Consider the following 25186-nt stretch of genomic DNA (forward strand, 5'->3'; position numbering starts at 1 on the left):
CTATTTTAATTAAATTCGACATTTAATTAAATATCCCCTTTTAGCCATTTTAATTAAATTCAACATTTAATTAAATATCCCCTTCTAGCCATTTTAATTAAATTCAACAGTTAATTAAATATCCCCTTCTAGCCATTTTAATCAAATTCAACATTTAATTAAAATCCCCTTTCCATTTTAATTAAATTCAACATTTAATTAAAATCCCCTTTCCCATTTTAGCCAAAAGGATATGCAACTTGCATTTTACAACATATGCAAGTTGCATCTCCTTTTGGCTAAAGTAAATCTTTTATTTTATCTAAAAAATCCTATTTTCCTCCACCCACTTGCATTTTCCTACAAATGCAAGTTGCGCCACAATTTTAAATAAATAAATTATTTATTTGAAATTCTATTTATCCCCACCCACTTGAAACCTTTAATGTCTTCCCTTAAAGTCTTCAAACCTTTAATAGCTTCCTTCTAGAGTCTTCTCAAACCTTTAATGGTTTCCCTTAAAGTCTTCTTAAGCCTTTAATGGTTTCCCTCAAAGTCTTCAAGCATTTAATTTTATCCCCCTTTTTCTCAATTTATTTAAATAAAATCCAAAATTCACATTCACATTTAAATAAATTAATATTTATTTAAATATCTATCCAAATGCAAATTGCATTTATTTTAATTGAAATAAATCTTTCTATTTTAATTAAAAAATTCCTATTTCTCCCACTTGCATTCTTCTAGAACCTCTCAAAACCCACTTAATTAGTCTAATTCTTCTATCATGGTCACATCCCTATATTTTGGAGTCACTTCTAATTTAGGAAGAAAGTCTTCTAAATGCTTTTAAAGTTTTATCTTTTCAACAAGCTAACTTTGTTGAGTTCCCCAAATTTGTAGGACTCTCACAAAAGTCTTACAGGTTATCTAACTTCCAAGAAGATAACCTCCAAGGTCTCCAAAGATCTTTTATTGCTCTTACAAAACTTCACATTTTCAACACATTGAGCTTTGCACAAGATTTTGTCCATTGGACAATATCTTTATTCATTGGATAAAAGCTTTATTCCATGAATTTGCCCACATGGGATTAACCATTAAGTCTTCTAAAGCATTTAATGCCTCCTCCCTCTCCTCTCAAGCAATCTCATGGTGACACTTGTCAACATGGGATTGGGTTGAAAATCTCACATGGATTGATAACTTTCAATCTTGACCCTCCTCAAGCCAATTCAATTTTGGCCATCCAATTCTCCAATTCTTCTATAAATAGAGCCCATTTCTCCTTCAATTCATATCTCAATCTTGTGCATCTAAATTATAGTCATTTTGCAAATTAAGGAGCTCATCTTGTCATCTTCAAGCATCCAAACCATTTAGCATTAGCATTAGCATTAGCATTTTAGCTTCATTTTAGCATATCATCTAGTTAATTGCATATCATCTCATAGTATTTTATACTCATCTAGTTTAATTAAATCATCTAGCATCATCTAATCTTCAATTTGGAATACATTTAACATCTTAATCATCTAGTCTTGCATCTTGCATCCTATCTTCATCTATCATCTCATCTTAGCTAAGATCTTAATTGCATCCATTTTGATCTTAGCACATCACTAAAATCTTATTCTCTAGGTTGTCATCTAAGAGATCAAGTGCTCTTCCAAGTGAGGGCCACCTTTAATCTTGAAGATCTTTAGAGATAGAGGACAATGAGGTGATTTTAGGAGTTTTAAATCCACTAACTTGTTTATGATTTCTAACTCTAATGCAATGCTTCATTGGTGTGTTTGAAGTGTTTTTCTTCTTGTAGGTTGAAGACCACATTTTTGGCATACAATGACCACAACTAACACTAGCTCCATGGATGATGATTTTGATTTCCACCCCACCTAGTGCTACAAATTTTAACAAACATGTTTTGTGGGTTATGCATGCCAACGAGTCATTTTTTTCTAAACCTTATAAATATTATGATCTTAATGTTATATAATTAATATGATATATAGTTCAAGTGTTTCCAATATAAAAAAATTCTCTTAGTGAAAATATGGAATGGGGTGGAACATTGACCGCTAATAGAATTGAATTGAGGTCAATCATCGGATAACACTTAGTTACAACGAATCATCTTTCCATCCTCCAAGAATAATGATCTTAGATCTATCATCTAAATAATTATTAGAAACTATGGTGAAATTAATCTTCTTTTTGTTAGTAAGATCAAGAATTTTTAGTGTATGCCAAGCTAGGGAGGCCACAAAACGGATATCCTCTTCTCCAATGCCTTAATTCCCTCCTACAATAAAAAATAAAATAAATATACTAATATACATTAAAATTATAACCACCAAGTTAATTTTATAATATAATTACACCAATTTAACTAGCTCCAACTAAATCAAACTATCACAAGATCGATCGTACTATAAAAAATAGGGCAAAAACCATAGCCTCAATGCCACTCGACCTAGACCAGAACCTAGTCTATAATAGTGAAGAAAAAATAGCACTAGATCTAGAGGATTATCCCTCCCATTTGAGGAAATTAATTATATCCTTGTTCATTTAAAAGACCTTATCATCAATGTTGATGTTCAACACAATGCATAAAAACTACTGCATACATATTTCTTTTCCTTATTGTTAACCTCAAGATACTCATAATAATTCTTTTTTTCTGAACAACCACCAATTCCTAATCTTATAAAGAACCATTGTATGAGTCCCTTAGTAATACATAATTGTTGGTTTGAACAAGGATGTTTCTTATCCAATTCCCCCCTATGTAGTTTGAAAAAGGTACATTATCTAACTAGTTTCTAGTTGGGACCTTTTCACACATGTTCGCATATTAACTTTACTTAGTGATTTAGGAATATTTATATAAGTCTCTTGTATACATGTGATCGTATCCCCTAGTTATCACATGGCATAGGATTAAAATAGTTTTCATCATCCTAGTTAATCATATCTTTCAACCTTGTCTATATAAAAAAAGTCTCATACGTACATTTTGTCCAATTCACTGATCATATTGATATAATATATTTGCATCCATTATTGAAAAATTATGCTCTTTCTTTTCTCTCTTGTGGATGTTTATTTTGGTTTTGATGGGTGATCTTAGGAGCTTGAGTCCTTAAGTGACTCTAACATGGTATTAGAGATTTAGATATACAAATCCCCTTATCAAAATTGACAGATATTTTGTGCTTGATATTTTTCCAAGTTACAAATCTCGGTGATCTTGGAAACTTTAATATGATCCTCTCATGCATCATTTGATAGCCTACAGAATTAAGAAAACTTGATAGTAATGTCACATTGGGGTTTGTTCTTTGTGGTTTTGTATTGCAAGTCTATATTGGAGATTTTTGGTTTAAATATAGACTCGCCATTTCTTTTTGAGTGTTTAAGAAAGTCAAGTCTGGATGTTACATCACTCAATTCATCTACCATATGATGTAGTAGCAAACTAGGGTTTGAAGCTTAGATTTCATGAACAATTATTTTTTTATTTGTTTCGTGAAAAAAAAAATTATTGGAGTACTTTTAACCAAAATGGGTGCTTCCATTGCATTTAGAAAGGCCCAAACCCCTATTTTCCTATATAATACTTCATATTTTAGTGGTAGGAAAAATTTCAGCATTTTTTTATGTGACGATCAAGTCTCCAATTTGCCTGCCTCTCCATCAATTATTTTAGTTTTACAATTCAAATTGAAACAATCATATCTTCATTCCTCAAGTATCCTTTTTTAAAGATTTTTTTTATTTGGAGTATAATTCATGCTCCTCATAGTGGTGCAATCAAACTTAAATTTTGGTGCATTCTTTCTTTTGGGCTAAGCCTCTAAGTAATTTACACCTTAGAGAAGTGAAGGTGGAGAGTGGGTTACCCTCTTCTCCCAGTTTTTTTGCAATATTTATCTTTCATTTCACAGATCTTACCATTGTGGTATATAGAGGATACCCCTAGTTGATCTTGCAAAGCCTATAGTTGAACTTTTTGGCCATCACTTCTTATGTATGCAAGGATTGATACTCCCACTTGAGTAGAATTTTTGGTGTGTTTTATGTTATCGAATGTTTAGACCACCTTCCCTACTTGAAAAGAAAGGGGGACACATCATCCAAATTAATCCATATGATCTTGTATTTTGCATTTCTTTCTTGCGTATTTTATATTTAATCAAAAATCCAAAAAAATCATAAAAAATCAAAAATCATATAAACCAAAAACCCATAAAAAACAAATATCATGGATTGGTGTTACACATTTCTAGGGAAGGCAAATAATTTATCCCTCCAATTGAAAGGGCATATGAGAGCCTACCATTTTAGCTCCAACCAACATATCAATCCAAATCACACATGTCTCAAACCTTCAACCAAAAATAAATAACTCAACAACAAGAAAATACCTCCTCCACAAACACATACTAACCTTACCCAAACTTCAAGGATTGGTTTGAGAACATGGTTTTGGAAGTTAAAGAATTTAGGCCATACCCCCAAGTCACACATCCAAACTACATTTCCCATAACAACATTCTACCCAACAAACAATCCACATGTATACCTAGCACTTTAAAGAACCAAGTCAACACCCAAAGGAGAACATCAAAACCTTTAGTCCAATCATGAAGAAAATTCACACCTTTGGGTGAACCTATAGAATCCGCCTTAAAAAAACTTGTCACATACAAGCTAATTACACTTCCCAAGGGTGGACCTTTTGAAACTAGAATCAAACCATCATGGCACAAAATGATAATAAATTTTGTGAATACCATAGGAAAACAAGAAATAAAACTAGCAATTACCATAAGCTCAAAAATCTCATTCAGGACCTTATTGATTAATGTGTCATTACTATTGAATAAATTATTAATAATTCACCTAATGAGGAATTAGGCATATGTCAAGATATATTTTCCAAGCATGATCTAAATCATCTACCTATGTCTAGAAATGGCTCATCCCAAGACAAATCCTCCATATCTCTCAACATCCCCTTATCCCCTAAAGCTTTACATCAATAATTCTCACCATCTCCATCAAATAATGAATCCAATGAAAATACCTTTCGAACCTACCCTCAAGGGCTATCCATTATAGAAATACAAGCCACTCCACTCCTTGATATTGATCCCTCCCCTGTACCTGAGTTTCCCTCATATCTTTTGTAGAAAACAACCATATTTATCCAAGAATCCCCTATGCATATTCAAACTCATACCCCATGTTAAGAGGATAATCCAAAGTATAAAGAATAGATACTAAAATGAATCAAGATAAAGATTAAGATCCCAAATCTTTTTCATCCCATCTATTTTTTTGACGAAGGTCCCATCTCCCTAGAATCTCATGATGATCCACTTTTATCTTTTTATTCCATTCATGATGATCCCACCATACATTTTCACTGCATCCAAGATGATCCCCTTCCATCTCAAGAGAAATGTTTCCTTCATAGTCCCATTGATAATCCACTTTCTAAGCAAGATCATGATATCCCTTCCATCATTTCCAATGACCCTATTCAAAATAAAGAGCAAAGCACCCTTTTCACTTCATACAATGGTCCTCTTCCATGTCAAGATCAAATTATCCCTTCTTCTCCTTGTCATAATCCTCCATATACTCCTCAATACCCTATCATTGCTCCTAATCCCTCTCATGAACCTAATTATCCTCATGATCCCATTACCCCTATCCAAGATATTCGTGAACCCCTTACTTATCAACTTGGTTCATCCACTTTCATCAAATCCGATTTACTTCATGAGCTTATCATACCTCCATACCATATCCTCCTCAAAATGGATTTGCATCTTGTTTCAAAAGTAAAAAGTATCCCATTGCTAAAAGGATTTGTCAAAAAATGAATTGTCAAGGAAAAGGATTAGGCATCCATGAATAAGGTATATTAGAACCCCTTGATATAAAAGAAAATCCTAATTGTCATGGTCTTGGCTACATAGCTCACCTTCAAGATGTTGGTATACATACTAAGTCTTGCATTCCTCCATCTAAACCTAAACATGCACATCCCCCTTCACCCCTTCCATTCATCTTATGTCCTTATACCCCAAAACTAAAGTCTTCATCCCTTCCATCCATCTTAGGTCAATATATCCCTCCATCCACTATCCATATCGCCCCTACCTTACAATTTTCTTACCCTAATATAAATCAAGATCAACAAAGGCACACAACCTTGAGAACCTTCCCACCATCAACGTACATGAGATCATCCAATAAACCTCTATTTCATTCCTATCCACCCATGAATTTTTTAGATTTTTTTACATTTTTAAAGTTCTCAAAATTATACAGGGGATATTTTCTTTGTGATTTTAATTTTGATGCAAAATAATTCGTGAAAAATGAGATCTTTAAAAATTAGGGTTTTACAATGTTTTGACCATATCTCACAAACTGCTTGGAATTTTTGCGAGATTTTTTTTCAGGTTGAGAAAGGTATCGAGGGTTTCCAGTAAAAAATTCATATTTTTGGGATCAATTGTGAATTTTTTATGAATATTTTAACGATTTTTCATAAAAAAATTAATTTTGGAAGCAAATTAGCAAATTTTTTGAATTTTCTTACATTTCTGGAAATGTTTTGAAATTATAAAGGTGGTTTGTTTTTTATGAATTTAATTTTGAGGCAAAAGAACTCATGGAAAATCAGATCTTTGGATTTGTCAAAAAACATATTATCGAAGGCCCCTATTTCACAAATTCATTTGGCATTTCTAAAAATTTACCTAACTTGTGTGCTTGCAGGAGGGGTATTATTTCACAACTACTAACAAGTTTGGTGCAGGACCTTTGGCAAAGATTTGATTTTGAAATTGCTTGCTTTGTCTTCTTTAGTCTAGTAAAACACTTGAATTGGTGCTTTAAAATGAACAAGTGTCTTTTGTGTCTTGAGCAATATGCTCATTTTGTTTTACCTTTAGAGGGCCTGCCTCCTGAGTAGCCTATATGGCCAAGTGAGAGGGAATGACCCAAAGTGGTAACGGGCTAAAGCCAAGCTCATCTGAACCACTTTAATATATGTGTTTGTGATGAAAGTTGCAAGAAACGGGTGCAGGAATGGCATAGCGGCATTAACTCACCGGATCTATGCCCACCTGAACAGATGCCCTTACTAGACACCTTTTGTGTTAGAATCCAAACACCTTCTAGTTGTTGGCACAAGAGGTCTGACCTCTGAAGCGACTCACATTCTTATGGTTCTTAGTAGAGATACAAATTTCGCCACGAGGACTTTTCATGGGGACTGGTGCTTGGCTACCTTGGAGAAGTGAGTGTCGAGGGTGGAGCTAGTGGGGTCAAGCATCTAAGTATCCACTTTGAATTGCGTATCTCGGGGTAACCCCCCAAGTGAGATTTAACAACTATTGTCCCGACCAGCCCTAGGATTTGTGTTTGCATGATCAAAATACTGAAACATTTTCAAGCAAAATAAAGAAACTTTATGTCTGTCGTGCCTTCCAAGTGTATGCAAAACAAACAAGGACATTTTACAATCACACTTGAAATTGAAACACTTTATCATTTTTGGACAAAAACACCTTCACACATTGTGCCTTCATTGTTTGATGTGTTTTCTTGTCACTAAAAGTCAAAACATTGAGATTTGGTCACATTCAACAACTTCACAATTGGACAGAATTGCAAAACATTTTCAAAATCATGTCTTGGTTTACTTAAATTGTGTCTGTGTTTAGAACAAAGACATTGCAAAAGATTTGTCAAGAGAAAAAGGAATAAGTTTTTAAATTCAAAGAGCTTCTAAGGTTGCTTCTTCATTTTCAGTCAACCTATCTTGGTCACACAGTCAATCATTTTCCTTCATTTTCATTGCCCTCATACATATTTTCTAAATTTGAATCAAAAGGTTACCTTGCTTGTCCTCATCATATTTTATGGACATACTACAACACAACACTAGGTGATTCCCGTATCAATATCTATCATCTTAGGGTCTCATTTGGTCTTCTTGAGTCAAGGTCAACTTACCTCATCAAGAGATCCATCATCTCTTTGGAAGCCACACCTTAATCTCAAACATACATACTTTGGTATTACACTTTTGGACATTGCAAGTTTACCCTAGATTCATCTACACTTCATACACCTCTTGGTCTTCCATAGTCTTTGCATCTTCATCTTACCTTTCATTCTGATCAAGACTTTAGTCCATGGTTGAAACCCGTTCACAAAGGTCTAGAAGGGAAGCTGATGAATCTTTGAGGTCTTTAAACATGAGTACTTATGAGTTTTATGGAGATGAATTCTAAAATCCATTTGAAAATCGCAGTAATATACTAGACAATGACAACAATGACAATAACAATGGAAATGATAATGACAATGACAATGCATCTGTGGATTATACAGAAGTTGAGGAAACTATCATGGATCTCCATTTTAATAAATTGGTTCAAGAAATCATGAAGAGGGATAGACAATATTCCTTACAAGTCACGGTACAAAGTGGGACAAGACTACCTCGTGATTTTGACAAGACTACCTCGTGATTTTGATAAGTCACAAATTTTGGAGGATGATCCAAATCAAGTTAATACAAGACAAAGGAGGCTCAATAGTGGTAATAGGAGAGAGTGTCTCGTGCTTGAGTCACCTTCATCCCTATTTCAAAAACCTGAGATTCCAAACACATACACTCATTCTCATGCCAGTTATGATAGAACCTTTCATGAACAGCCCCACAGTCATCCTTTCCCATGGAGAAGAACCACCACCACATATGCTCATGATGATACCCAAGATCATACCAATGCACACAATTACACTCAAGCGAACATTAAAAATCATTACACGAGGAGACCCCATCTCAAATTTGGGGGCAATATCCAAGATCATTCTTATGACACCTCCTATCCCAATGGTCATGACATGTATCGACGTAGACCTAGTGCTCCTCACTATAATACCATACCAAGTGGTCCACATGTAAGCTATAACTATGTCCCTCCTCCATATGAACACATCTATGATCAATACCATCCATATATGCATTATATCCCTCCTCCTCCACCCGGTGGCTCAGGCATGGGACTAGCTCAAAGAGAAAAGACACCATTGAAGAATGACTTGCAACAACAGATCAAGTATTTACAAAAGAAAATGGCGGACATGAGTACACCAATACAACAATATACTATGAAGGAAATATTTCCTTACCCATTTGACAAAAGCATTCCAATGCCTCCATTCCCTCCATATTTTGTAACACCAAATTTTGATATATACAAAGGCAAAGGGGATCTTAAGGCACACATAAGACAATTTTTCACATCTTGCATTGATGTAGCAGTAGAAGAAATATACTTGATGAGATTGTTTCCACAAAGATTAGGCAAACAAGCAATGGAATGGTTCTCCCAACTTCCACCTAGAATTAAGTCATGGGTGATATAACAGAGGCTTTTATACAACATTGAAACAGATGTGTCAGTAGCCACCTTATGCAATACTAAGCAAAAACATGGGGAATCTTTTGCTTCATTTTACAGCGATGAAGAGGTCTTGCTAGTCGATGCTCTTGTGATATACCACAAAAGCAAATGGTAGAAATGTTCGCACAAAAAGTCAACAAGGATATTGAATATGAGCTAAGAATGGAATGTTTGTCTACCTTCAAAGAGGTCATTGAGAAAGGAATGGTGATAGAAAAACTCCTTAATGAACATGGTATCATCAAGATATTCAAAGAAAATAAAGAGGAATCAAATGGGAAAGACAAACCCTGCTTTTGGAACAAGAATAAGAACACAGTCAATGATGGGGTAGTAGATGCAAATGTTGTGAAACCTAAGATAACTTTCCCTAGTGCAAGTTATTATAACTCAAACAATCAAGTGAACAATCAAAGGCAATCAAAACATTGAAGAAAATACACTCCATTGGGAGATCCAATTGAAACATCATTTAAGAAGTTGGTTGCAAATAAGCTAATAACACTACTAGATAATCCACCATATGAGCCAAAAGTAAAACCAAATTGGTGGAATGATGATGAATATTGTGAATATCACAAGAGTAAAGGGCATTTAACTAGCAATTGTCACAGATTGAAGAATATCATACATGATCTCATTGACAGAGGTGACATATAAGTGGATGGTCACACCTCCAATGAAGAGCATGCGATGTTCAAGGAGCCATTTCCAAAACATGACAAGGGAAAAGAAAAAACTACCGATAATCAAGCTAATTCTACTAAAACGCCCTATGATTATGATTCCACCATTAATCACATTTTAGTAGACAATCATGTTTCAACCATCACTATAAAGGACAAAACTCCTGAAGGTCCTACCCAAAGGAGTAAATCTGTTTTGAAAGGCATTGGACCATCTTCTTCATCTTCCAAAAATGAAAACTCTGAATGTAATGTCACAACCCGTCGAGGTAAAGTCACCTTGCAAGGTGTTTCACCTAAGACCACATCATCTTCATCCCCAAAGAATGAGTATACCCTTGTAGATCAACTAGGGAAAACACCCGCCCTCATTTCTGTTGGCATTTGGCATAACTGATGCAGATCATGTGATGTAGTTGAAGTTGGATGACTGCACCGGTAAATGATAGAAGTCTATTTGTGATGAAGAGATTGAGATTCAATGAATAGATGACATGATCAGTTATTTGTGTTGTCATTGCTGGCAACTGATGTTCCTGATGTTTTGTTTTATCATCTAAGTGATTTGGTTTACCAGAACATGGGGTTTACCGACAGCGAGCTAAAGTCTGTGAAATAGGACTTTCACTGGTAAAGCTGAATTGTTTTGATTTGATCGATCAATTGGCGATGATTGGTGATTTGCATTTTGGATGGTGAACTTGTATCATGGAAAGATGTATATGACCAGAACCGGAACTTGTGATGATTACCAAAAGGCATGTTTTAAATTTTTGATGAAGTTTTGCTAAGGTTTTAGGAGGGTTTAAGGACCGGTGAAGAAATCATCAAACTGGTAAAGAATTTTGTTAGGACTGTGATCGAAAATGAGTCTACATCAAGTTGGTAACACGACACAACCTGCATGAAAGATTTGATAGCTGTTTTAGCGCAATTCAAGGAAGATTTTCTTGGGAATCAGGTAAATGCTTTGGAGAGTGTTTTGAGGATACAAATTGGATTTTTGTGATGGTTTATGATCAATCAATGATTGATATTACATTGTAATTTGTTGTTATGATCTAGATAGTGATCTACGATGATCTTGTTGGCAGTGGGATAGCATCCCTCATGGGGATTCACAACATGGTTTAGCAACCTCCTGTGGAATCTATAAGGCTAGTGGTTGTATCAGGCATTGACAGGTCGATCTTTTGGTGCAACGACAACCCTAACTTGTAACAAGTGGTATCAGAGCTTGGTCATAGGTTCCAATCATGCAAGCCGCGATGAGTGATGCTGGGAGGGGGATTGTTGGCAGTGGGATAGCATCCCTCGCGGGGATTCGTGACATGGTTTAATAGCCTCCTGTGGATTCTATAAGTCTAGTGGTTGTATCGGGCATTGACAGGTCGATCTTTTGGTGCAACGACAACCCTAGCTTGTAACAGATCTTTTGTGATCTTATTGTAAATTCATGATGTAGTTAGTTTTTGTGGCCGACCTAGTTGACATGGATAGTTATGTTGACAGAGTTGATGTTTAGTGTGTTGGCAGTCTTAGAGAATGTGTTAAGCCGTCCAAGTGAAGTGTGAGATTTGCCTAAGAGTTGCAAAGTTGTGTATAACTGGATCTGATCGAGCAAGCAGAAAAGTGCAATTAACAAATCATTTTCTTACTGTTGTTCCCTAACAGTTGCAACAAGTTAAATCCCTTGACCAGGTAGGTTCTAACAGGCCTTAAGCATTTAAGTACCCTATCAGGGCAGCTCTCAAAAGAGTGTTAAATCCTCTCACGAGGTTGATCCTAATAGATCATCAAGCTCCTAATCGATTTGCAAGGCAAATCCCCTAACCGGGTGACTCCTAACATGGTCTGCTCTTAAATGGGTGTATTATAAGCTCCTAACAAGGCGTACTTTGAAGGAGTACAAATATTTGTGGGTGCCAACTCCCACCGTGGTTTTTCCCTATTTGGGTTTCCATGTAAAAACTTGTGGTTTTCATGTGTGGTATGTTTTTCATGTGATGTTTTTGTTTATATTTCATTTCATGCATTATTTTTGAGAAACCGGTTATGATGTTTTATCAAAAGTTTATCAGAGGTTACCGGTACTGATAAGAAGTCAAGTTTGAGAAAGTTTTTGATCTTATTGATAAGGTTAATGAATTGGTAAATGATCAAGTTTATATGATTATTTTGGTGGTGACAGTATTGGTAAATGATTTGATTGAAGTGTTAATAAAATCTAATAAAGAGGGTATTAGATATGATTACAGAAGTTGAGATATTTGTTAAATGGTTTCAAATCTGAGATAAGATGAAATAAGTTTGATTTTGAGTTAAGGTTTGAATTGGTCTTAATATTGATTCACCCCCCATCTCAGTATAACTGGATCCTCATAGGATTAACAATTTCCATCCTTGATCTTTTACGCATATCCCCGATACATAAGGCCATCCTTGTTAAAACTTTGAGAGAGACCTCTGTACCCACTGATCTGAATGTGGACCAATTTCAAGCCATGGTGGGATACCTTTATGTTATTCATAGCCTTACATTCATAGAAGTCGATGCTGCTTCCATATGCCAACTACACAATACACCTCTCTACATCGAAGCCTTTTTCCATAGGAACCAAATAAAATGAATCTTGATAGATGGAGAAGAAGGTTTGAACATTTGTACATTGAACACTAGTAAACAATTGGGATATTCTGAAAAGGTTGTGAATTCTACACATGCAATCACCATTAAAGCATATGATGACGAAGAGCACTCATCCAAGGGCACAATCACCTTACCTCTTAGAGTTGGGCCAATGGCGAAGGATGTGGTATGTCAAGTCCTTGATTTACATCTCACATACAATATACTCTTAGGATGCCCATGGATTCATGAAAGGAGAGTAGTTCCCTCAAAATATCATCAATGTATCAAGTTTCCACTCAATGGAGTTGAAGTGACCGTCAAAGGCGATCCAAATCTGTTCATATATTGCAATAACCTGCGACCTAGATCAAAAATAACAATCTCGGTCAATTGAGAAGTTGTTCCATATTCAGAAAATGTTGATCCTAAATCATTGAAAGCTTCAAATCCAAACAAACAAAGATCAAAGAAAAGTTCAAGATTAAAGACCTCGGATGTGGTGAATATATCTTTCATGTTGATCAACTCCCACTATCTCCTAAGACATTTAGCCGGCGAGAACAACCTACAAACAAGTTGTAATGCCAAGGAATTGGGTGTGAACCACCTAGTGTTGTGGCTACTAATTCTGAATGCAAATCTCCTCTAGTGGTGCAAGCGACTCTTGATATCAATAGTCCTAAGAGTGGTTCCAACAAAGAATCTACTAAATATATCGCCAACCCTCTTGAGAAATCATATAGCTTTACCATTTCATCCACTCATTCCATTTCCACTCCTCTCCTAGACTTGGATCAACAAGAATCACAAAAGCCCTTACTAATTGGGGATAAAAAATCTAAAAGTTAAAAATAAAGAGAAGTCCTTTAGAACAAATCAAAATCAAAATCTATTGGACTCTGCAAACATCAAAGTCAATGATAAAAATCCTATGAAGAAAAAAGAACAAGAGTTGATCTCCCCTAATATCCAAATAATTGGGGATAAAAGTTCTAAAATTTCAAGTCAAAAAGCATACTTGTTGATCCTAAGTCTCCATCATGTCATGATACTTTCACTCCTTTTCGCAATCATAAGCCTTCATCACTCATCCACTTGTTCTTCACATCCTTTCCCTTCTAGCGATACATCATGGACCTTTAATGGAGCTTCCTCGAGGGACTTTGTTATTAGGGATGCCCAAACTTCTTTAGGTGAGACGCATATGGGCCTACGTAGTTCACACATTAGTAATTCTACCTTATTTCCTTCATCAAGGAAGACAATCAAGGGAGCAACATATCATTCAGTCACGGAATGATGCAACTACAATCATAAGATAAAGCCTCACACATTTGAGGTGGGTGACTTAGTACTGAGAGAGAATCCTAGGAATCAACAATACCGAGAAAAGAAAGGAAACTTTGAGCCTAATTGGCTTGGTCCTTATGTCATCACAACAGTCTATGGATCAGGCGCATATTAGCTCTCAACACTAGATGAAGAACCTTTGGAAGATCCTATCAACAACATGCATCTTCGTAGGTATTACACATATCTCTTTAGAATATCCTAATTCAAAAATACAATTTTTTTTTTAATCAAAAAATGCAAAAAAATCAAATAATCAAAAATACAAAAAAATCATAAAATAAAAAAAATCGTTACTTGTAGAAAACTTGGCAAAGAGGCGCCTTGTGACACAAAAGAATTGAAAAAATTTGAAAAAATTAAAGAGAAATAAATTCTTCCAATGGTGAAAACCACTTTGGTGGTACCCCTGGGCAAGTACCATGGTGAAAACCAGGTTACTGGCACTATGTGTAGAGACATTGATCCTCCCTCCTTCAGGATTCAATCTTATCCTTTCACTTTACACACACTCAAAACCTATCCATCCATAATAAATTTACCCATTCCCATCATGGCTTGTTAGTGATCTACCTAAGATTGGTTAGTTGTTCATAATAAACCCCTCCCTTTTCCCCTTTCCTTCCATAATAAATCAAGTCCAATCTATAACTGGGCCAATATCCTAAATCTAGTGAAGGAATTGGTACCCTAAGCATCACATGTTTTCATGAGCATCATCTTTTCATCCATCCTTCTTTTTGCACACAGTTCACAATAAAAGGTCATTTGCATCACCAATCCACAATAAAGTTTTGATCTTCTTCGCAATAAAGTATCGGTTTCATGGATTCAGTCAGTTTTAGATGAAACACAAGAAGCAACAGGCTTTCAACAAATCAAATGTTTTAGCAGACTTTGGCAGCAACATGGTTTTCAGCATGATCTATCATTTATCGACATGACAACATTGTGACCAAATCAAACATGTTAACATATGTGGCAAGAAACACAAATAACTTGAAGATTTCATTGTGTGTTGGTGTCAAGTCTTTGTTTTCTTTTGATTTTATCTTTTGGTGACATGTCTTTTAGCTTTTTCCTGGATGTGTTTGACTAAAGATTATATCTCTAGGATGTCTTTGACAAGAAAGGCGAGGATGGGATCTGTTCACTTGTTATTTTGTTGTCTGTGGATTGTTTCTTAGTAATGCTATGAAATTTAGAAGGATATGAGGACACTGTGAGTCTAGTGTGAACTGGGGCATTCCTTGTTTGCAACTATCTGATCTCCATGCAAATGGGTACAATGACTTTCTGGGTCGAACCTATACCTCGATTGTCAACCTATTTGCCATAATAAAGCTCAATGAATGTAAAGCACAAGAAGCTCTTTCACTTCCATATCTTCTATCTTCCATTCTCCTTTCGTGATTGACCTCCATCATCCTTCTTGAGTCTGCGTAGCCTTCTATCACATGACTGAGTATAATGACACGCCAAAAATATCTGCATTTCATGTAGTTTGCACCTGCATTATCACATGTTTGCATATCTCATTTCATACATACATATTGTGTGCAGGAAATGAGGGTGACATAAACATGAAAGTCTAGTTTCAAAGTGTCCACACACCAATGGGACTCTTGGTGCAAGTTATAGGAGCTATATCGAATAGCTCAACCTCCCAAGGGGTGTTCTATTGTTCTCTATCTCACAGGATCCCTGAAGTCAATGTCTTTGCTCTCAGATAACTGAGCAAAGTGACTTAGGAATGACAACTCCAAGAATGAGTGATGTTTTCTTATAAGTATGAATGCATTCCTGTTACTACTTATCAAGTTGCCATTAGTTTTTTATATTCAAAGTCATACTATAATTCTAGTCGATTAGCACTACTGAATCATGAAGTCAGTATAAACAGAGAACTCGGTATGCACAATCTAGTCGGTTACAGAAGAAAGCAGTCACAGAACGCAATATACACCGAGCTGTCTACCGAGTATCTTTTTATGGCTACCGAGCAGTAAAGTTAACACACCGAGTTGATATTCACCAAGTGAAACGTGTTACCAGATACATTGAACCTGGACATGCATATGAAAACGTTTTACAAGATCGAGGCACATCTAACCATTATTACATTGGAAATTGCACTAGAAGATTGTGTATGATTGCGAGGTCAATCTAACCAATGAAATATTTTGTTTAGTTATTCATTCGAGGAATCTTGTTTGTAAGATCGAAGCAATGAATTGGGTCACCGTTTTAAGAGATCTATATATACAACATTATTGAAGTGTATGTATGCATGAAGGAAGACTGTTACAGAGACACAAAGGTCACCGAGAAGGTTTTCAGAGAACAGGCGAATAACAGAGTAAATAGAAGGGTTTGCCGAGTTACTATATGGGTTACCAAGGTATGCTATAAGCAAGGTAATCTTATCCTGAGCACATAGAATCTGCTATAACATTTCAGATGTAAAGTTGCAGATGTTTGTAATGATTTTATTGTAATATTGTGAAGTTGAAAGAGAAACCTTTAACAGGGTAAAAGACTCTAACCAAGTCTATAAATTGTAAAGCCTCTAACCAGGTGCAACATTCAAAATAAATGTTGTAAAATCCTTTAGCAAGGTAGATCTAACAGATCTTGTTACTCCTAACAGGGTAAGCTATCAGAAATAGCTAAATGTAGCTCTAACCGAGCATTCTTTATTATTGCAGTAGTGAACTTGTGGGTGCCATCCCCACCACAGTTTTTCTCTCTAACCAAGAGTTTCTGCGTAACCAAAATATATGTGTTATGGAGTGAATCATGTATGATTGTTATCTATTTGTTTTAACTTTATTTTATGTTTTTGCACTATTTTGTTTATGCATAACAGTAAGGTTATTATTCAAGAAAGGTTTTGGAGTACTAATTCACCCCTCCCCTCTCAGTACATTAGCTTTCCATATTGGGCCTAACAATTGGTATCAGAGCCTGAATCTTGGAAAAGGGTTTAACTACCTAAAGAGAAAGATCTTATCAATGGAAGGCTATAAGCAATCTCGAAGGATTGTGTATCTGCAAGAAGAGCTGGATCATGCAAATCAAGTGATTGCAGACATGCAAAGGCAAATGCAAAAATCTCTGAAAGTAAGAAGAAGATTATCTGATGACTTGTAGGATTCTCAAGAGTTAGTGGAACAAATTGAGACATCATCTGAGAACAGTATATCTGAAGAAACTGAAGAAATGATTGGAGTGTTGAAAGAAAAGAACAAAGCATTGGTTGATCAACTAAAAGCAATGAAAAGAGAACTTGAACATTTTAGTAGATAGATCACTAAAAATCTAAATGCATTGAGGACAACAGAGGATAAAGCAAGAGATCTACAAAGAGAGAAACAACAACTTGAAGTCTTAGTATCTGATAAGAATGATGAAATCATAAGGTTAATTGGGATTCAACAAAATATGACAGATCAACTAAGTTATGCACATCATGAAGCAATTCTAAAGAATGATGAAAATCAAGCATTAAAACTTGAAGTATCAAGGTTGACTGATGAACTTGAAACAGAGAAGAAATCCAAAGAAACATTGAAGAAGAGTTATGATGCATCAAAGATTTTGGATGAGCAACTGAATACAAGAAGACCCAACAAAGATGCAGGACTCGGTTAAAAAGGAAAACAATCAACCGAGAAAGGAATTCATACTACCGAGAGAGGAGAATCATCAAAGCAAGCTAGAAACAAGAATAGCATCAAAAGGAAGAAGCCTATTTACTACTACTATGGAAATCAAGGTCATACTGCCAACATATGCCAGATTAGAAAAGGTAAGCAACCGAATATCACTAAGTCCAATGGATATTGTTACAATTGCAATAAATATGGTCACACATCTAATCAATGTAGGACAAAGTTTGTTAACAACTATCAGAAGGAAAAATTCAAAGGGTTTTGTAGAAACTGCAATAGATATGGACATAGTACCAAGAAGTGCTGGTCTAAGAAAAAGAACTACATGCGGTGTCCACACCGAGCAAACACTAGAGGTTATCGAACTCACATAGATCCTTACCGACAATATGTAGCAGTACCATGGGATTACAATACAAGGATATGGTGTGAATGTTGTGGAAGATATGGACATATTAGTGCCAACTGTTTTATAAGGTTTGGAATGAACAACCGAAGATCATGGAGAAATCCTGGTATGGCATGTTTTCATTGTCACAAAGCTAGACATTTAGCTGGAGATTGCAGAGATCAACTTAGAAGAGACACTAAAGAGATAAAAGAAAAATTTAAGATGATTTGGAAAAAGAAGGAAATCATGTCAGATGAAGAAAGCACCTTACCTATCGAGTTAGGTGCACCTATTCCAAAATTAATCAGAAAAGGTATGAAGGGACTGCATTCTCTAAAGGTTAAATCATAACAGTTCCTATTCTATTATGTACAAAATTCAAAATCTGCATAGTTAAGATGCATTAGTAAGTTTGAAATTCTATCAAAAGTACTTTACAGGAAACATGTCAAGTCGGTAAATGAAGGAAACTTGGTTACTCGGTTAAAACGAAAAAAGGAGTAAATCAGTTAAAGGTGAACCGAGTGCACTTAATGTTTTGACCTAACTCGCACGAAGCCCGATAAGGTATTTTGTGTACTAAAAGGTATTTTCGCAGTCATTTTCATTCACCAAGTTTTCAAGAGAGAAGAGCAGAGCAAATCAAGGCGATCAAACTTCATTCAGAGCGAATTTCAAGGTATTTACATCAAATCTCATCACACTGTTAAGCTGGTTTCCGATCTTGTCAAATTGCTATTATCTACCGAGTGTGAAGCGTCATTAGTTTGTAAACCATCAAACCCTAAGGATAGTTTGCTAAGTTTTTACCTGAAATCTACAATGGCGCCCAAGATCCAAGATCCCGTAGTTGTCAAGAATGTGGAGAAGCCCTTGCTGAAGTACTCTTTGACTCCTAAATTTGCCTCTGAACCGGATGACAAAACTGCATTTTCACTCATCTTGGATTGAGTCTTGTTAGTCGGAGATGTTAGATTCTTCACCAAATGTCGTGTTGAAGAACTCGGTCATGTTGAGATTATTGACACATATGATGAACTTTGTACCGAAGGCAAAATGGATAGCAAGTATGAGCATATCAAAATCAAGGGATTAACTGAAGCCCTAGCCTATCCCCGTGTGTTCAAACCCTAGTGGGTTAAGTTTGTTTTAAGTAGAGTTCATGATGATTTTATGTGGCTAGAGGAGCAACCATTCAAAATCACCAAGGAAATCACTCATGTGATCACCGGGTATCCTATCTATGATCATGCACGAGCACAGAAAATGATATCACAGAAGGAGTTAATCAGTCTAATTGGAGTAGAATCTGATTATCGAGGACTGAAATTGAACAATGTCACTGATGCAGAACTTAAGTTTGCAATTAGAGTAATTGGTTACTGTTTCTTCCAATCAGCAAGGGAAAACAGTGTACCATGTGCCGCAGTTGACTTAGCCTATAAAATAGTGAAAAAGGGAATGAAAGTAGATTTATGTGAAGTGCTACTGAAGAACTTGTTTGAGAACCTAAACACAATAAGGAAGCCGAAGAAGAACAACTCGGCAAACACACTGAAGTTTGGTTCACTTCTTGTATGCATGTTTTTCTACTTTGAGAAGTTATTTCCCTCAGTCGGTAAAGTAGTTTGGGAGCTACACTGACCTATCGCTCATCAAATCAATGATTTTATCAAGAAATTGGGAGATAATTTTAATGATATCATGGATGACTATTTCAGCAAATTTCAAGAGAAGATGCACAACAGGTACCGGATTCCACCACGACTGCTAGAGAAATATAAGGATGATATATGTTTTGAGGTAGACACTGATTACTATTATATGAATGTTGTTGAACCAAGGACTCAATTTTTGCCACCAATGGGTTATGAGATTGACTATGATATCACACAACAACAAATTGATGCCTATCTTTCATTGCCAAGGCATGCTACCGAACTAAGATATGGAACTTATGAAGAGGTGAAAGAAAAAGTAAAAATGAGCATTGTAGTACCCAAGCCTACAAAGGTGATGAAGGTTTTATCTGAGAATTTTAGAGAAGAATCATCCTCTACACCTGTCAAAGGCACTCTTGCCATTACCGAAGAGGAATCAGAAGCTCAAGAGGCAACAATAACATTAAGTACCGAGTTGCCTAAGGGTAAAGTTTTGAAAAGAAGGAAACAGGACATTTCAAAGGCCCTACCGAATCCACCAACAAAGAGACCTAACACTAGAGCATTAGTTGCATCACCGAGTAAGAAACAAAAGAGTGTTACTGCACCCAAGGTAACCAAGACCTACAAGAAATATACTCGGAGACTAATTTTGGCAAGAGAGTCTAGTGATACAAAATCCGATGATGCAAACAAATTTTAGATTGTAAAAAGCAAGAAGGTAAATATTCATAGTGTTGAAAACTTTTTTGCCAATCTTAAAGAATATGGTGGATTTGTAGGATCTAGATATGTCAAGTATGAGACTAGGAATAATGATGAGAAGCGACAAATTGAAGAAGTTGTCATTTGCACACTTCTAAAGTTTCGGCTAGCTCCATTAGAACTAGTAAAGTCACTTCCGAGTGAATTATACTTACATATTGATAACAGATGGAAATATGCAATGGACTCAGATAAACAAATAAGAGAAAGAAGTCTAGTCCATCTATTTCCTGATATGTCTGTAGTAGAAATTAAAGAACATTTGACATTCTAAATTTCTTGTCAAACAAAGAGCCTTAAAATTGATTAATGGGCTATACATTGATGTGGAAAAGGAGACAAAAGCTAAATGGTAGGATATCTTCAAAATAAAGGATGTCGGTGAACAATCTCAAGTTGAAATTGTTGATGTCACCGAGCAAGATCCTGATGTCACCGAGCAAGGTCCTGATGCTACCAAGCAAGACCCGACTGACACTATACAAATTGATGAAGATGTCATGGATGCAGAAGCACCGGAGCAGGAAATGATAGAAGGTACTACCTATGCAAAACTTGTATCTAGTGAATCTGTCTTAGAACAAGTTCAACCTTATCCATCGGTCAAGCCACCTGTCTCTACCGAAGCTCCTAAGGATATAGAACAAGGCACTGAAGGTCACAAGTCTGAAGCAACAGAAGATACAACTAAAGATCAGACGTCTCAAGCATCGTCAAGCACTGAAAATGTTACAGCTGAGACCCTTAGTACCGAGACACCCAAGGACACCACAACGGCTACAGGAACCGACCAAAGTGTTGCATCTACCGAGCAACCTACCGAGGGTCAGCAAGCCTCACAAGCACTTGTCTTGGTACAATCAACCAAAGGTAAAGAGAAGAAGGTGAGAAAGCATAGTTTCAAAGTTGATTTAACTAAATCGATAGTGTTGCCCAATGTGGATATCTCAAAATTAAAAGGGCAAGCACTTATTGATTTTGGTGAACTATGAAAAGCAAAGGCCGAACAAGAAAAACAATTGGCCATTCAAAAGAAGAATAAAGTACTACAGAAGGTAAAGACACTACTAACAGATATGCTACCTTCAGCAATAGTGTCAACCGATGCAGCCATCCACATTCAACTGGATGAACTCCTTACTCAAATAGAAACATCTGGAGTTGATGCATCTGAGTACTTGAGCAAGCTAAAAGATAAAGAGCTTACTGCAAAGATGATAGAAGAGGTACAAAAAGCTCTCGCTATAGGGAAAGTAAAGCTTGTCAAATTCATTGCTGAGTTGTCCCCTCAACTCAGGCATATTCTTTATTTATTTCAGAAACTTTGTACATTTTCCTTATTCATTAAAGATATCAAGAATAAAATTGATGCAATTGAGAAAGAGATCACCGATCTCTCAACTAAGTTGACCACCAAGCCTAATTCAGTTCAGACTTTTTATACTAAGCTTCAACAGCTCATGGCTCAACAATTAGAACTCAGAAATGAAGAGCATAAGACCAGGATGGATATAATGACCCTCTAGACATTATTCCTTCCTCATCTCTCATCAGTTCAAGAGCAGATTAGTCGAGCTACACGCCTATCTACTACACAAGAGGGCAACACTCTTGATGGCTTATTATCACTATTGGTTGATATTCAAGCACAAAATTCTTTAATGGAAAGTGTAAAGGATGCACTCTCAGTCGCACTCACCGACGCCCGGAACAAGTATAAATCTATTTTTGATCAGTTACCGCCCCCTGATGGAAATTAAGTTTTTGATGTTTGTCAAAAAAGGGGAGTAATATACTATATTTGGAGAGTGATACAGTTTTGGTAATACAGTTTTGAGTATTGTATACAGGGGATTATACCGAGCAGAGCATGTAGAGAAAGCAGAGCACACAAGCACAGAACAAAACCGAGCATGCAAAATCCGAGTTATATACAAAATAATGATAAGGGGAGTATATCTGCATATACTATTTCATTTACTATTGTATATATTGTCAAGTGTAGTCATTTTGCAAAGTATATAGATTTTTGAGTTATGACTTTGAAAGTAGTTTTTGTCAAACATCTCAACTAATGTCAAAAGGGGAGATTGTTACTACTTATCAAGTTGCTATTAGTTTTTTATATTCAAAGTCATACTATATATTCTAGTCGGTTAGCACTACCGAATCATGAAGTTGGTATAAACAGAGAAGTCGATATGCACAGTCTAGTCGGTTACAGAAGAAAGCAGTCACTGTTGGCATTATAACAGACAAGAAGAAGGTTGGCATTCCAATTACAATGAGAGATTGTTGGCATTTCAATAAGGATATTGAGAAGGTTGTTGATGATTATGGATATAATTGATTAAAGATGTTTTATTATCTTGATAGTATTATTTTGTCATTGATGTCAAGAAATTGATTTTCTAATTCAGTATGATGTTGCCATATCTTAAGAAGTATGATTTGATGAGTATAAAGATGTCGGTAAAAGACACAAAAAGAATATGATGAATAAGGGGATAAGTTATTCAATGGGCAGCTATTATCGAGTTAGACAATGATGAGATCATGATGTTTAGATTGTTTTAATATCCTACATATGCTATTCTTTGAAAGGTTAATACTATACTATGTTACCGAGCAAAGAACCTAGTCGGTAAACCCTAAGGTTATCGCTATCGGTTAATGAAGGCAGAATGTCTATCGAGTGAAGTTTAGTATTTATCGAGTTACAACCGAGCTATAACAGAATGCATTAAATGTTTACATGTGATATTTAATGAAGGAAGCTGATGAGCTAGAGCAAATTAAATGATTGGTAAGCCTTGTATGAAGATTGTTAAAGAATCTATGGTAAAGAAAGATCGGCAGGAAGATCTACAGCTCAGATTGAACTGCAATACCCTGACACAAGTTCCAAGGTGAAAATGCAAGTTCCAAGGCAGGGTAAAATGTTTTCAGATCGAAGGAGACATTGAACCTGGACAAGATTGAAGATCTGATGGCTATGATTGATCATGGGAAATGTGATCAAGAAGATTAAGCGGTTGGAAGATTGTTTATAAATAGGAAACTGTTGATAAACAATGTATGCGGGCAAGTGTATGCACAGGGATGCTACATAGTGATTACCGAGCACAGAAGCTTGAAGACCTATTTTGATAATAGAGTATATAGCCCAGCAGAGGGACAAGATAAGTCCTATGAATTGATTGTATTGAGCAAATAAGAATCTGCTTCAACATTTTTAGATGTGAAGTTGCAGAAATATTTTTATTACTGTTATTTTGAGAAGTAGCAGAAAATCTCTTAACCGAGTGGACTTAATAGTCTTATTTGTAAAATCCTCTAGCAAGGTGACATTCTTATTGAGTGTTTGAAATCCTTTAACAAGGTCACTTCTAACAAAGTGAAGATCCTAACAGATCTGAGGGAAATCCCTTAACCAAGTCACATCTAGCAATGTGTTTGTAATCTTTAACAGGATTCACTTTTAACCGAGCATACTCTAGAAGAGTATATTTCTTAGTGGGTCCGAAATCCCACAGTGGTTTTTCCCTATTTGGGTTTCCATGTTAAATCTGGTGTTATGAGGTTTATATTGTTCATATGCTTTTGAGTTTGCATGTTTGATAGTTTTGGTTATATGACTGATATATATGTTACCGAGGTTAATCTGATGTTTTTATGGATGATTAAGTTTGTATTGATTCACCCCCCCCCCCTCTCATCTTGTTGGCTTTTGGATCTATAATTACAATAAGTATCCAAACTATCAATCACAGAACACAGTATACACCGAGCTGTCTACCGAGTATCTTTTTATGCCTACCGAGCAATAAAGTTAACACACCGAGTTGATATTCATCGAGTGAAATGTGTTACTAGATACATTGAACCTAGACATGCATATGAAAACGTGTTACAAGATCGAGGCACATCTAACCATTATTACACTGGAAATTGCACTAGAAGATTGTGTATGACTGCGAGGTCAATCTAACCAATGAAATATTTTGTTTAGTTATTCATTCGAGGAATCTTGTTTGTAAGATCGAAGAAATGAATTGGATCACCGTTTTAAGATATCTATATATATAGCATTATTGAAGTGTATGTATGCATGAAGGAAGACTGATATAGAGACACAGAGGTCACCGAGAAGGTTTTCAGAGAACAGTCAAAGAACAGAGTAAACAGAAGGGTTTACCGAGTTACTATATGGGTTACCAAGGTATGCTATAAGCAAGGTAATCTTATCCTGAGCACATAGAATCTGCTATAACATTTCATATGTAAAGTTGCAGATGTTTGTAATGATTTTATTGTAATATTGTGAAGTTGAAAGAGAAACCTTTAACAGGGTAAAAGACTCTAACCAAGTCTATAAATTGTAAAGCCTCTAACGAGGTGCAACATTTAGAATAAATGTTGTAAAATCCTTTAGCAAGGTAGATCTAACAGATCTTGTTACTCCTAACAAGGTAAGCTATCAGAAATAGCTAAATGTAGCTCTAATCGAGCATTCTTTATTATTGCAGTAGTGAAGTT

The sequence above is a fragment of the Cryptomeria japonica genome, chromosome 8, assembly GCF_030272615.1.
Source record: "Cryptomeria japonica chromosome 8, Sugi_1.0, whole genome shotgun sequence".
NCBI classification, from domain to species: Eukaryota; Viridiplantae; Streptophyta; class Pinopsida; order Cupressales; family Cupressaceae; genus Cryptomeria; species Cryptomeria japonica.